The sequence below is a fragment of the Canis lupus genome, chromosome 4 (assembly GCF_011100685.1).
Source record: "Canis lupus familiaris isolate Mischka breed German Shepherd chromosome 4, alternate assembly UU_Cfam_GSD_1.0, whole genome shotgun sequence".
Taxonomy (NCBI): domain Eukaryota; kingdom Metazoa; phylum Chordata; class Mammalia; order Carnivora; family Canidae; genus Canis; species Canis lupus.
Window position 1 is genome coordinate 4712667 of NC_049225.1, and position 15554 is coordinate 4728220.

The 15554-nt window shown below is 45.3% G+C and overlaps 1 protein-coding gene across 7 annotated transcripts in view; it reads left to right on the forward strand.

Annotated features, from left to right (window-relative positions):
* Positions 1–15554, forward strand: part of GNG4 (G protein subunit gamma 4) — an 80885-nt gene that overhangs the window by 31702 nt on the left and 33629 nt on the right. For 2 of the 7 annotated variants that reach the window (XM_038533849.1, XM_038533850.1), the window contains exons 2-3: positions 11005–11118; positions 13021–13226. The gene's annotated coding sequence lies outside the window, so the exon portion shown is untranslated. Of the gene's footprint in view, positions 1–11004; positions 11119–12979; positions 13227–15554 lie in introns of all 7 variants that reach the window. The other 5 variants (XM_038533846.1, XM_038533848.1, XM_038533844.1 and 2 more) reach the window with 3 other exon arrangements.

The following is a 15554-nucleotide window of genomic DNA, read 5'->3' on the forward strand; positions in this document are numbered from 1 at the left end:
AGGCTTAGTCCTAGCAATTTTGTGCCATTTGGTCCATAAATTATAAAGAATAATTTGTTGTTTGGGGGTGGGTTTTTTTTTTTTCACTTTTCTCATTTTATTGGCCACAGGGGAAGGGGACTTTTCCCTGTCACCCAGACATGGTCACTCAATTTCTTCAGCCACTGTGAGCTTGGACCCTGAGGGCCCCAGGGGCTGCCTAGGCATGCAGGGCATACTCCCATCATCTCAGAGGAGCACCAGATAGTTGTAGGGCATGGCCTGGTTGATCATGATTGCATATTTGGCAAAGGGGCTGAGGGGGCCAGAATTATATCAGGGCCCCCAGTGGGGTGGTGGGAGTCAGCACCAGCCTAGGCATTCTCAAGGAGAACAGCACATCTCCCAGCCATCTTGATCTTGGCTGCGGCCAGTAATTTATTGGTTTTATCAGTATTGAATCTTTTATTTCTGTAATTCTGAAAATACAGACTGAAGAGCAAAGAAACAGAACAGAGATGAGCATGGGGTCTCCTTCCTCTGCCCAGCCTTGCCATGCAGGTCTGAGCCAAGGCTTTCACCTGGCCCTGCCCTGTGACTCATGCTCCCACCTCCTCTGAGGCTTCCATAAGTCGACTTCTGGTGCCCCATAATAGTCATGAGTTACAATTCTCCCACTTCAGCTCAAAGTCACTTCTAAGCTATATCCCTGTCAGCCTGCCTGTCTGCTGGGTATGTTCTCTTTGGTGTCCTACGGTCACCCTAAACGCAGACTACCCCACATGAACTCACTGCACACATCTGCAAGCCCTCCTTTCTCTTCTTGAGCCTGGTGAGTGGCCTGACACCATCTCCTTGACAGTGGGCCAGGCGCCTTCCTTCCCCACCTTCCCCAACGTTCAAATCCTAATGTCATCCTCTTTATACTTCCATCCTAGTACCAACTTTCTATCACCCTCCATCTCCTCTCCTTGCCAGAGCTTCAACTGCACACAGGGAGTCTCTCATCTAGACTCATGGAGCTTCCAAACTGGTCTCTTGCTTATCTCATTCACCTCTGGTTATGTCCACACTATGTTGAAGTGATCTTTCTAAAATGTAAAAGTGCTTAAATACCCTTCAGTTGATTATAAGTTTGCTTGATACAAGTCTCACCCTCTTAGAGTGGCATTTGAGACCCTCTGTGATCTGACCCCTACACTCCTGGGCTCCAGAAATAAAGAACAATGCAGTGTTTAGAGCATGTCAGGCTTGTTTGTGGTTTGTCTACCTTCACACATGCTGTTCCTCTGCCTCGTGGGCTCCTGGTCACTTTGCAGGCTCAGGTTGAGTATGAAGCCCTCCCACTCTTCCTCTTATCATCCTGCCCACCCCAAGAAGAATCCATCCTCTCGTTTTTGGCCCCTCTACCCTTCCTAGACTATTGTGGTGACTTCTGGAAACTATGACTGCATATGCTGCTGTGAGATTTGTCTCCCACGAGATAGAGGGCGACAATCATGTATGAATCACTCTCATTTCTTCAGTGCTGTGCCTGACACAGTAAGAGTCAAATGAATGAATGAAGGGTGATCAACCTGGGGTTTTCATCATATTTTTTTCTCCACTGATTAGCTACTTAATGACTTTGGGGAAATAACTGGCTAGACTTCAGCTATTTCATTGGTAAATTGGGGAAATCGAGATGGGTATAATTTATGAATTCTGTTGTATAGGCTGTTTCTCAGCCCATGTTCCTATCACCCTAGGATGAATTTCTCTTACATAGCCATAAAACACGATGCCATTCTCAGAGAGGTGTTTTCTAACAGGTCTTACAAAGAGCAAAATTTATGTTGCTTCATAGAAATGATCACAGTCCTATAGCCACAATCTTTTGGTCATGGTCAGATTGGGTTGAATAGTGCCCCCGCCCCATTCCTACCCACCTGGAACTTCACAATGTGGTTATATCTGGAAATAGGGTCTTTGCAAATGTCATTAGTTAGAGGTCGTCCTGGATTAGGGAAGGCCTTATATCCAGTATATGGCTGGTGCCCTTGGAAGAAAAGGAGAGGACACAGAAACACGGAGGGGGAGGGGGTTGTGTAGATGGGAGCAGGGATTGGAGTCATGTCTCTATAAGCAAGGAATGCCAAGGATTGCTGGGAGCCCCAAGATCAGGAAAAGAAGAGGAAAGATTCTCTTCCTAATATTCTCAAAAAGGACATGGCCCTGCATGGTCTTAATGGTCCTAACATGGTCTTAATTTCAAACTGCTAGCCTCCAGAACTATGAGAATAAATAATAATGAGTTTTCAAGCCACCAAGTTTGTGATAATTTCTTATGGCAATCCTAGGAAGCCAGTAAACTGGCCCAGCCACATCACCTCTAAATGGCCTCTTCATTGGTGCAGTGACCCACACACTTCAGTAGAGTCGCCCTGAGAAAAAATTAAAAGTGTCTCGTTATATACTATAAGATCCCACACACAGGACTTGAGTCTTTGTTCTTCACTGTATTCACACTGGTCAATGGCATGGTCTAGTTTGAGTAATGAATGTTTAATCCGGCAGGCAGAAAAAGAATTTCATACTCTATGATGGCTGATATAAAAGCAACAGAGCACTTTTAGACTTTTTAGTGCTTGTTCCTGCCAAATAAAATTTTTAGACTATTTGCAAGGTCAAGGAAACAAATGTCTGGGGATAACCATGTAGATGAGAGAGTGGGAAGTATTAAGGGTCACATGGAAGATGGACCTGGGTTCTCTTTTTCTGTTTATTCTGCACTACCTTGTCAAATAACTAGTCAAATGCCCTTAAATATAACAGCTGGTCTGCCAACCTTCTCTAATTTTCTTGACTTTAGTCAGGGCCAGATAAGGAGGGCAGTCACCTGTGGCTGGTGACCAGCAGGCTCCAGCTTCGTTCAGACCAGAATACTCTTCTGAGGATCCACTTGCCCCTCAGGTCTGTTACAGCATGTGCCATGCTAAAAGTTCTTATTCTTGTGCTGGATTAGCCTCGGTGTGATGAACTGTTATATCAGGAAGATACTATCAGGCAATCAAGATATAAACTGAGTAATGGAGACCCAGATAGTAAAATGCATCAAGCTGAACTATCACAGTGTTTAAGTTGCAGAGTGGTTCAAGCTGGATGGGCATGGCCATGGCCTTGTCCCAGCTGAGGGGACCAAAGGGACAGAGGGGACCATGTTCCCAGTGCAGCCCAGTGCGACAGCACCTGATTTTCTGTTCAGGAGTCAGGATATTCAGCTCTACCCTGGCATGACTGTGAGAAAAAAGCAAGATTTCTCTTGGGAGGCTAAAGTACCATTTTTTGCTTCTACATGTACAGAAAACCTGGCCTTTGCTACTACAGTAGTTATGACTTTTCAGGTAAAAGATCTCTCCTCCAATCATGTCTCTTGTTTTGAAGCTCCATTATTGGGGGGCACTCCAACATGTTTGACTGAATACATAAAATCTTTTTGGCAATTCAAAACCAATGTATGTTGAATAAATGATTGCTGTGGACACCAGGAGAACCTCTCCTCAGCTTTTAAGCCCAAAGCAGTGCCACCTTAAGGGCTTACTATCTAACAGGATTTTAGATTTTAGGGTAAAAACAGTGATATCCTTACATTTCTACTTGTAGCCCCCTTAACGTGTGGGGATTGGACCAAAGAGCAAATCTGCATGATATGTACCGTGCAATGTTGGAAATAGTGACTCAAGACCAAAGTGTGGCTAGTGATCCAGGGGTGTGTGTTGGGCTCTCTCTTCAGTGAGCTGTTTTGTGGGGACATGTGGGATCTGACAGGCCCACCTACCAGTCTGTGGCCATAAAAATTAAACCCCTAGAAGTGAACATGGCTTCATAAGGTGGAATCCTCGCTGTAAATAATCCTCACCTCATATTTGGTTTTCCAAATAGAACTTCTTAAATTTTTCTTGATACCTTTGTGTCAAGATTTGAACGTATTTTGAAGCTTTTATCATGAATGGATATTGAATTCTGTCAAATGCTTTTTCTGCATCTGCTAAAATGATCATATGATTTTTATCCTTCATATTGGTAATGTGGTGTATCATGTTGATTTACAAATATTGAACCATCCTTACATGCCTGCAGTAAATCCCACTTGATCTTGGTGAGTGATCTTTATAATGTATTGTTGAATTCAGTTTGCTAATATTTTGTTGAGGATTTTTGCATCTATGTTATCAGGGATATTGGCTTGTAGTTCTCTTTCTTTTTTAAGTCTTTGGTTTTGGTATGAGATAAATGCTACCTTCCTAGAATGAATTTGGAAGTTTTCCTTCCTCTTCCATTTTTTTTTTTTTTTTAATACTTTGAGAAGAATAGTTCTTAACTCTTTTTTGAACATTTGATAGAATTCACCTGTGAAGCCATTAGGTCCTGCACTTATTTCTGTTAGGAGTTTTGATTACCAATTCAATTTCATTACTAATAATAATCTGTTCAGATTTCTATTTATTCCTGATTCAGCCCTGGAAGGTTGAATGTTTCTAAGAGTTTGTCTATTTCTTCTAGATTGTACAGTTTGTTTGTGTATAACTTTTTGTAGTTGTCTCTTATAATCCTCTGTATTTTTGTGATGCCAGTTGCAACTTCTCTGTCCAATTACTTATTTGAGTCCTCTCATTTCTTCTTAATGCGTCTGGCTTACAGTTTATCAGTGTGGCTCTCTTTTCAAAGAAACATCTCTTAGTTTTGTTGATCTTTTCTACTGTTTTTTGTTTGTTTGTTTTAGTCTCTATTTCCTTTATTTCTGCTCTGATCTTGATTTCCTTCCTTCTACTAACATGAACTTTGTTGTTTTTTTTTGGGGGGGGGGGGTTGTTTTTTTTTTTTCTTCTAGTTTTCTTCTAGTTCCTTGAGGTGTAAATTTGATTATTTCAGATTTTCCTTGTTTCTCTATAAACTTCCTCTTAGGACTGCTTTTCTGCATCCCAAAGTTTTTGGAATGTTGTGATCTCATTTTCAATTATCACAAGGTTTTGTTTTTTTTTTTAATTTCCTCCTTGATTTTCTCATTGACCCATTGGTTGTTTAGTAGTGTGTTGTTCAGCCTCTATGTGTTCCTGTTTCCCAGGAAACTTGTGATTTCAGTTTCTTAGCATTGTGGTCAGAAAAGATACTTAAAATGACTTCAATGTTCTTAAATTTTTCAGACTTGTTTTGTGGCCTAACATGATCTATTCTGGAAAATGTTCCATGTGCTCTTGAAAAGAACGTGTATTCTGCTTTTTGGGGATGGAATGTTCTGTATGTATCTGTTAGGTCCACATGGTCTAATGTGTCATTCAAAGCCACTGGTTTCTGTGTTTTCTGTTGGGACAATCTATCCATTGATGTAAAAGTCCCCTACTATTATATTGTATTACTGTCAATTCCTCTCTTTGTGTCTATTAATATTTGCTTTGTGTATTTAGGAGCTTTCATGTTGGGTGCATAGATATCTGCAATTGTTAAATTTTCTTGTTGAATTGATCCCTTTAACATTACCTAGTGTACCTCTTTGTCTCTTACAGTTTTTGTTCTGAAGTCCATTTTGTGCAATACAAGTATTACCACTCCAGCTGTTTTTCATTTCCAGTTCATGAAGTATCTTTCTATATCTCTTCACTTTGGGTCTACATGTATCTTTAGATATAAAGTCAGTCTCTTGTCGGCAACATATAAATGAGACTTGGACTTTTTATCCATTCACCTACTCTTTGTCTTTTGATTGGACTATTTAGTCCATTTACATTTAAAGTAATTGTTGAAAAAAAATAATTGTTGATTGTTATGTTCTTATTGCCATTTTGTTTCTTGTTTTATGATTGCTTTTGTAGATCTTCTCTTTTCCTATCTTCTTCTCTTGCTCTCCTCCCTAATGATTTGATGACTTTCTTTAGTTTTATACCCAGATTCCTTTCTCCTTATTTTTTGTACATCTATTATAGGTTTTTGATTTGTGGTTACATGTGGTTTATATGTAACACCCTGCAGAGATACAGCAAACCGTTTTAAGTTGATGGTTGCTTAAATTCAAACACATCCTAAAAGCACTACGTTTTTCTCCCCACTCCATGTTTTATATATTTGACATTTTTTTCCTTCATTTTTTTTTACTTCTAGTTATGGCCTTTTTGTTTCTCCTTAAAGAATGCTTTTATAATTTAATGCTTCTTTTTTTTTTTAATTTTTATTTATGGTAGTCACAGAGAGAGAGAGAGGCAGAGACATAGGCAGAGGGAGAAGCAGGCTCCATGCACCGGGAGCCCGATGTGGGATTCGATCTTGGGTCTCCAAGATCGTGCCCTGGGCCAAAGGCAGGCGCCAAACCGCTGTGCCACCCAGGGATCCCTATAATTTAATGCTTCTTAAAAGACCAGTTTAGTGGTAATGAACTCTTTTAACTTTTGTTTCTCTAAAAATTATTTCTTTCTCTTTCGGTTCTGAATGATAACCTTGCCAAGTAGAATATTTTTGGTTACAAGATTTTTCCCTTTAGCACTTTGAAGATATCATGCCACTCTCTGGCCTAAAAACTTTCTGCTGGAGAATCACCTGCTAGTCTTATGAGCTTTCCCTTGCACTGTTTTCTTTTCTCTTGCTGCCATTTAGGTTGAAGGAGGGCAAGAAATGCCACCTGCCAACACTTCATTCTTGGAGAAAATTCCTACAGATCCCTGTCCCTCTGGCGCATACCCAAAAATTAGTCAATAAATCTCCTTCACATATAACCCAGGCACTTTTCAAAGTGCTGGTTCTCAGAGTGAGAGATTTAACGGCAGAGTCATGGTTGCCTTTAGCACTTCAGGTCTCCCAGAGCTAAGCCCTGCTGACTTTCAAGGCCAGATGTATCAGGACTTGTCTTCTTGGCAGTGCAGATTCCTGAGGCAGGGAGTGCCCAATGTGGGGCTGGAAATCCTCGCTCCTCTGGGAGGACCTGTGTGCCTGTGATATCCTTCCTGCTTGTGGGTCACCAGGCCTGGGGTGTGGTTCTTGATCAGACCACATCTCTTGCCTCTCCTGCCTGTCTCAATGTGACGTTTTCTTTATGTCTTTAGCTGTGGAAGATCTGTTCTATCGGTCTTCAGGTCATCATCAGAGAGAGTTCTCTATGTGTAGTTGTAGCCATGGTGTGTCCGTGGGAGGAGGTAAGCTCAGGATCTTCCTGCTCTTCCATCTTCCCCTCACAATGGGCCACAATTACATATTACAAGAAAAGGAGGGAATGGGTTCAGCCCCACTTACACTTACTACACCATGACCATTAGTTACTCGCCTTCTCCCCCTCAGACACTGAGCTCTGTGAGGGCAGGCAAGTCTCATTCCTCCTTATAGCTTCAGAATTTCTCATAGAAACCAACCACCACCAGGTCAAGTCAAGTTCTTTGGTTATATACCCACTATGAATTGTGTGCCTCTGTGTATAAGAATACATTCATCAGCACGATTGTATGAACAATGTGCAACACCCCCAGCAGACTATAAGCTCTGAGAATAGAGACTATGATCTTGGTTCCTCAAGGCCCAGCACCATACCACCAGCAAATATGTATGACTTCAGGTCACTACATTTCACAACTGGATGCTGAATTAGCTCCATTTCAGAATTGAAACAATAGGGGCACCTGGATGGCTCAGATGGTTGAGCATCTGACTTCAGCTCAGATCATGATCCCAGGGTTCTGGGATGGAGCCCCATATCAGGCTCCCTGCTCAGGTGGGAGTCTACTTCTCCCTCTCCCTCTGCTGCTCCCCCTGCTTGTGTATGCACTCTCTCTCTCTCTCTCTCTCTCTCTCTCTCTCTTTCTCTGTCAAATAAATAAGTAAAATCTTAATTAAAAAAAAGAATTGAAACAACAGCAGTCATGGAGTATTAATTAACACCATTGCTATGAAGCCCTAGTTAGTTCTTTCATGCATAGGTGAATCGTGTTTATATGAACATGGACAGCGGGCCTGTCCTGGGTTAGTCCTGGGAACACAGACATTAGTAAAACCAGTTTCTGCCCTTGAGGACCTCCCAGACAGCTGTGGCCACGTGGTGGATCTTTCTAGAGTTTCACAATGAGATTACAGCATTTTGTTTACAGGTGAGTATACTTTTTTCTGTTTGGGGGGCAGGAGGGCTTTTGAAAACATCATGGCAGCATATTTAGTGCTGTTAAGAGGCAGCGTTTTTCAGTAACAGATCAAGGAAGCCAATCAGGAGCTAAGTTCCTATTAGCACTAATAATTTGTCTCACTTAAGAAACAGCAGTGAATCTGGGAAGGTTCCTAAAGCTCCTCCTGGGGCCCAGAGCAAGTTGGTGGGTTGACTTCTGAAATATGCCCCAAGCATTGAATGGAAAATGCTATGCAGATGCCAAGTGGACACGGAGAAATTAATAGTCTTTTTGTAATGTATGGTCTCTCCAAGAACTACCAGAATCAACTAAGTCACTGAAAGGAGCAGCACAAAAGCTGAGCAGGAGAGTGAATAACAGGAGGGCCAGGAGAATAGCGACTCTCCCATCCCCCACCTATTGACTCCTGTGTCTTCAATAAAGTCTCTTCACCTTGGGCTCAGAGTCCCTGCATAAAGTGGCAGTGGGCCCCCCTGCTCCAGCACAGAGCACCTCCAACTCTAATTTACACTCAGATTAAAATGCAGATTCAGTTCCAGGGGTTTGGGTGGGACCTGATTCTGTATCTGTAACAAGCTCCCAGGCTACTAAGGCAGGTCGCCATCTCAGGCCCACCTGAATCTGTTGAGTGAGAGTCTGAGATCTGCATGAATCACACATACAGCAGAGTTTCACAAGCACCAGTATAGACACAGACTAGAGCCAGGTCTTTCCACATGTGGCTTGCACCTCAGGATCACCTGGGAAGTCACACAGTGTGACTCAATGTGGTCTGGGGTGTGACCAGTGCATCTCACCTTTAAACGCCCCAGATGATGCAGATGCACAGTAAAGTCTCAGAACCAACGGACTCGGGCAGTGGTTGGAGAACTTGAGGTGTCAGAATCCCCAGGGGGCCCAGAAAGAAAACAGCAGCCCAGGGTCATGGAAGTGGAGGATAGTCAGTCCTTAGTGGTCTACCCCGCACCCCCCCCTCGCCAGGGGTTCTGATAGCAGCTGGTTTAGGGGTCGCAGGTAGAGGTAGACCTTCCCACAATGGGCTGGGGAGCAGCAGGAGCCTGGGGAACGGTACAAGGCCTCTTCTCCATCCTATCAGCCCTCTGGGCAGCCAGAGCTGGTGCAGCCACTTGTGTCAATGGGTCTGTTGACCCCAGGGTGTGATGGAAAAGAATGAGATACATCATTTCATTAAAAAACAAAAATAAAACCTGGGGTGTTCCTGAATCAACCATTTGGGGAGTGGTGGGGCTGAGTAAAAGGGCTGCTTCTACTGCAGGACTCCTCAGAGTCTTTACTGTGCTAGTGTGCTGCATGGCCCTCCAGAGGGAGGAGCAAAACAACGGCTGTGGCTCAAACTTCTGTGATCAGGGATCCCTTTTTCATGGAGCCAAGCAAGAGAATTTGCCACACGAAGCCTTAGACTCTAAGTCAGGATGTGTCCAGTGACAAAATATCTAGTTCATAAAGCAAACATCAGCGTCATCTGTGTATCGTCTGGTTCTCTCCTAGCTTTTCTCGTCCCATTTGTGACATTTTTTTAAAGATTTACTTATCTGACAGAGAGAGAGAGAGAGAGAGAGAGCGCACACACAATTAGGGTGAGCTGCAGAAGGAGAGGGAGAAGGAGACTCCCCGCTGAACAGGGACCAAAATGTGGGGTTTGATCCCAGGACCTGGAGATCATGATCTGACCCAGAGATCATGACCCAAGGCAGATGCCTAACTGAGACACCCAGGCGCCCTCCCCCATTTGTGGCATTTATTACAGGACATTTGTGGGAAACTGTGATGTGACACCCGCTCAGAGGAACGTTTTCTGCCTTTCTTTTAAGGATGAAGACACTAAGAGTAGAGAGCATTCTCCTGGGCACATCTGACTTTAGAACAAAATTAGATAACTGAAGGAAGCAGAGGTCAGGGCATGGAGGGGGACTTGGGTTGGTCTGACGGCTTGTTTACCAGCCCCACCCTCTCCCCCCAGGGCTTCATGTTTGTCCAAAGTGCAGGCAGGGAAGACTCCTGGAGCCCTGCTTTAAAATCACCTGCTGAGGTGGCAGGCTTTAGGCTCTGCCCCTGCAGGCCAGCAGGCCTCCTCTCTAGGACTTACCTAGAGATGGTGGGGGTGAAGGAAACTCACAGTGGGGAAGTGCAGGACCCTCCGGAGTAGGCTAGGGAAAATGCACTGAGCACAACTTCTCACATCATTCCCTGAAGTCCACCCTTTATTTTTGCTGCAGGGTCCCTGGGATTCCCCAAAAATGGATGTTATAGGGTGAGATGTTCAAGAAACCCCTGGGAGATGCACCAATTGCCCCAGAATCAGTCTCTCCAGAGGAGGGAGGCAACAAGCTATTTGTCTTGTCTCTCTGTGGAGAGTCCCTGACTTTAAAGAAGGCTTTAAAGCCACCCGATCAAGTCATCTCTTCTGTGCTAAATGTCCTTTGGTTGGAATCAGCTTATTTCTAATATGCATAGGAATAATGTTAACCGTGGTCAATTCTGGGAAAAGGCATTATCACTGATTTTTATTTTCTTTACTGTAATTTTCTCTATATTCACATTTTTTCTACAATTGGTCTAGCTTTTTATAATAAGAAAAGACATCTAAAAGGTTTGTGTTTGGCAGAGGTTGGCAGGAAGTGGGATGGTGTGTGCGGCTGGGAGCGATGTTAAGGCCAGGAAGGGCAGCCTATGGCCTCCAGATGTTCCTGTGTCAGATCAGGGCTCCTTTTTCTGCCTGTGGCTCCCCATCTCCCATGTGGCCTGATACGAGAGTCCATGGGCTCGCCGAGACAGCTGCTGAGGTGGTGAGGCCACTGAGAGCTGGGTGGGCCTGGGGCACAGGTGGCTTCTGCCACACCTGCCAACCCAACTATGGTTGTGCTTTCAGGTGAGCCTCAAAGGAGGATCCTCGAATCAGTCTCTCGTCTGACGACCGTCAGCTGCTCCTACTGCCACCAACTTGTCCCCTGCCCAAGCCTGTCACTGTGCCGCCTCTCAGCAGGTGAGGAAGTGATGTGTTCTTTCCAAGAGTGGGTTCTCTCTGGAGACCAAGTGTCTGCCAGCGGTACATGTGTGGGCCTGTGGGGAGGCTGGGCTGTCAGGGTCCTTGATGTGTGACCAGGTCCTCACACTCTTTCTTCTAGCAGCTGTTCCCATCCTGTCACCCTCTCCATGTTCCACAGCAGACCTAAGCCCTTATGAAGTCTGTATTACAAGTTGCCCGCCACCTCACATCATCCCCCATGTGAGTGGATGTGCTCCCTGTTGGGGACATGGGAGAGGAGAACTGAGCCATCTCCATGTGCTGCTGGATCTGCACTGGGAAACCAAGCTGTGTACACCTCGCACTGCCCATGCTCCCCACCCCACTATGAGTTATGCACAGGGCACAGCCTGTAAGACTTTCCCTGTGAAACCTGTCTGTGGGTGAGTGGGTTCCCATGTGCCCAAGAAGAAAGGACTGTCTGACCTGGGCAGTGACAGAGCCCCTGCTTGGAGTAGCTGGCTCATTTTCCCTTCTGTCTCATCTTCTCAAAAGCGGAGAGGCAGGGAAAAAAAAAAAAAAACTGAGAGGCGTGAGTCAGTGTGCATGGTTAGCTTCATTCCATTCATTCCATCTCTACTTTGTCTCTGCTGCCATTTTTCTGAATGGGTCAAGTTGGAGTGTACATCCACACTTATGCATGTGGAGAGACATCCATTGGTTCATGTGCAAGTACAGTGTCTGGATAACCTCAAAAGGGCAGAGATGTTATTCAGGTGGAACCTAAGAGCTACCTGGCCAAGTTGGGGGGAGGGCCTCATGAACCTTCCTGCAGGTCATCGGTTGCTGTTAGCTCCAGTTGGCAAAAGCGCCAGTTAGTCTCCCTGCATTGTCTTGCCTCCTCCCCTGCCATCTCAGTCCCAAGTTAGGTAAAGTTCAAGATCACTTGAGGGATGAAGTCTGTCTTGGGAGAGCAGGATAGACCAGGTGAAAGGGGGATACCCTATTCTTGCCCCAAACACCTTACTAGGCCCAAGAGGGGCGACAGGCTGGGAGCCACACTAGGAAAATGCTTCCTTCCACTTCCACGAAGGAGCTCAACAAAATCAAATTACTTACTCCCTGAATATGTTTCCTCATGTAAAAAGTAAGAGGATCGGACCTGGACCTCTAAGTTCCCTTCCAGTGTACCATTCAGTGATTCGGAGCCTGGCTACTCAATGTGTGGCTCATGGACCAGCAGTACTTGGGAACTGAGTAGAAATGCACACTCTTGGACCACACCCTAACCCATTCCATCAAAACCTATGTTTATCAAGATCCCCAGGGATTCACACACTGATTAAATTTTTTAAAGGGCTGATTTAGAGAGTCCTGAAAATGCAAGGAATAGCTCTCAAGGTAATTTGGTGAACACAAAGGAACAATAGAGTAGAAGTGATTGACAGCCAGCCATGGTTCTCCACCTGTGGCCTGTGCCAGAATCACCTCAGGAGGTTGTGAACTACAGATGTCCAGGTCTGGGGTGGGGGTCACAATTCAGGTCCTGGGTACCTGTGCTGTGCGAAACCTTACCAGCCACTTGGATGGAGACAGCACATGAACATACAGATATGAAACCATTACGGGGTCACTGATGACTCCTGTAAGAGGAGGTCTGACAGGGCTGAGGAGCAGCAGAACAGACAGAGGAAGTGGAATGGAGCAGGCTTGTCATCCTGTGTCCCATGAAGAGTGCTCTCTCCTTATTTTTGGCATTTCCATGATGTGCTATGTAAGGGGTCCTTTCATGGACATCTGTAGTTATCCCTTCTTTCTTGAGTAAGAGCAGAGATTAGGAGGAATGAGGGTTTTTTGTTTTATTGTTATCTATTTAAAGGTGATGAAAAAGACATAAATATATTTTTATATGCTGAGGAGATGGTACCCAGAGATACCAACATTACAGGAGGAAGAGGGGTGAGTGATAGGGCAGAGCCTGAGGAGGACAGGCCCACCAAACGTGAAGTATCAGCCTTGGATGAGGAGATTCTTCTAGCCAAAGTGCCGGAGGACCTGACAGATGTGGCCTAAACTGTGAAGAAGGTGTTCTCCCAGGCTCGAGGATCAGAGGTGGACTGTCCAAGGTACATCCAGCTTGGGGCTTGGGTGGGTTGCCCTGCTCAGTCCCCAGTGGCCAATATGGCAAGACTTATTCAATCAAGGCAGCCAAAGACAAGACTTCTCCTCTTGAACCTTGACAAAGAAAGAAAATGAGGGGTGACCGGGGAAAGGGGTGGGATAGCAGGCAGCTCTGAGGACCTGCAAAGGCTGACTGTATGTAATGGCACCAGTGCCAGTACATGGGTGGTTTCTTCAGCATCACCTTGCAGCCCTTTTATGTGAGTGGAGCAGGGACAGTGTTGTACTGATATGGCAGGAAAGACACAAGTCTTGAGAGAAAGTGAGTGGCCATGAGTTGGATTGTCCACAAGGCTGACCATGGCACTGTGTGGCACTGGGGACATGGTACTTTGAGGCTGAGAGGGAGTAAGGGAGTGAGCGAGGAAGGCTCGGAAGTTTGTGATCAGAGGTGCTACTGCAGATGTGGACAGACATGGTCTGGAGGGGACCCAGGAGATATGACCAAGGAGGCAGAGGGGCTTCCAGAGAGGATGTGGCAGGGCTAAGAGTCCCTGCATCTCAGATGTAGGAGTCCCCACCCTACCAGCTTATTCTGTCTTTGGGACACAAGAAGCCAGACCTGGCAAAGGGGGATCTTTTCCAAATATTAAGCAATCAGCCAGAGTTCTCTCCCTGCGTTGAAGAGTGGAGTATGTTGAAAATGTGCACCTCTTTATAAACAGGGGAAGAAAGAGAAAATAGTTGGGTGGGATCAGGGTGCTCTTAATCCAGGGGCTGGAGGGAGGGAAAGGGCTGCTCCAGGTTTGATGAGGCTCTGGCTCTGCTGGTAACATTTCCTGAAAGGCATGCCTCCTCCCACTTATACACCCTCACAGCCACCCCCACCCTACAGTGCAGAGCCGCCCCCCCCCCCCCCATCTTCCTTCCCCAGTCTTCCTTCTTCACTCCTGGTGACCCTGCCTTCAGCTGCCTTCTCCTCAGCCATCCCTGTGCCCCCCTTTCAGCGACCTCCCCAACTCCTAAAAGCCCAAAGCCAATGATGAGGAAAGAGAAGGATGAGTTCTGGAATGGGAAGGGAAGCTCAGGATCTGAGGGCAGTGATTTTTGGCTCCTCTTTGACTTCCATCAGGCCGCAGAGGGTTGGGAACTAGACTGTCTCCTCCTTCCTTTTGCATGGACACACAGGCATACGGGTGTACATAAACATTCACATCCATAGAGGCACAGCCACGCACACATGGTTGGGCACAGGGCAGGCACCTCAGGCAAGAGGACACACACAGGGACATATATATACCTGAATACACATGCAGAAATGCACGCACGACTCTCCATGGTGGGGTGTAGGAGACCCCAGGGTTTCCAAGCGCCAACTATTCATGATTCTCCTTTTGTCATTGAGTAGAAGTTCCCAACCAAGACAGGAACACACACCTACTAGACTCTGATTTAGGCAGCTTTTCTGTATCTAATAATAAGAGATTTCAAAAAGTTGCATGTGGGCATGTGAAGCCGCCACCATGTCTCGCCTGGACCACAGAGTTTGCACATATGTGAAAACCCCACAGACGTGGCCTGTGCACCAACATACGGCTTAGCCTCCTCATGTTTCCCTGTGTGCCTTTGGAAGCTACTGCCCCCTGTGTGACCCATTTTCGGCTCTCAGACTGAATGATTGGGCCCCTTCCAAATAGTTTGTCATTAGACGGGGGCAACTGAAACCTACGGCATCTATGTGGAAATCTATGGTTGCTTGTGGAACAGTTAGCATTACACTGTTCTTTTCTTAGTCATGTGGCATGATTCCATGTCACATCAGGGAGAATTTCTTGCTTCTTCTAGAAAAAATATATCAATGCTTGGGATAGGGGTGTGTGTGTGTGTGTGTGTGTGTGTGTGTGTGTGTGTGTGTGTGTTATTGTTTAAAAACAAACTCTCAGCCTAGAGTCTAAGATTTTTGGAATTAGAGCAAGTTAAAATTAATAATAAAGCAATTATTTTCAAGGGAAACACAGTACTTACAGCAGTAGGTTGTTGGGGGGCCATTTGAAACTATGGAAAGAACCCTCCTTCGCTGGGCTTCAAAGCTTTGAGTCTGGGTTCTAGATCTGCAGTTTGGCTGTAAGATCTTTAGCTATTGTCTTAATTTCTCTGAGTTTTGTACTTTCCTTACTTACAAAACAGAACTTAATATGTTTTGCAACTAGAGGCTCCTAGAAGAGTGAATGAACAAACGTGTAGGAAAATTATTTGTTCCTAACAAAGTACTACACAGAAGGGACACCTGGGTGGCTCAGCAGTTGAGTGTCTGCCTTTGGCTCTGGGCATGA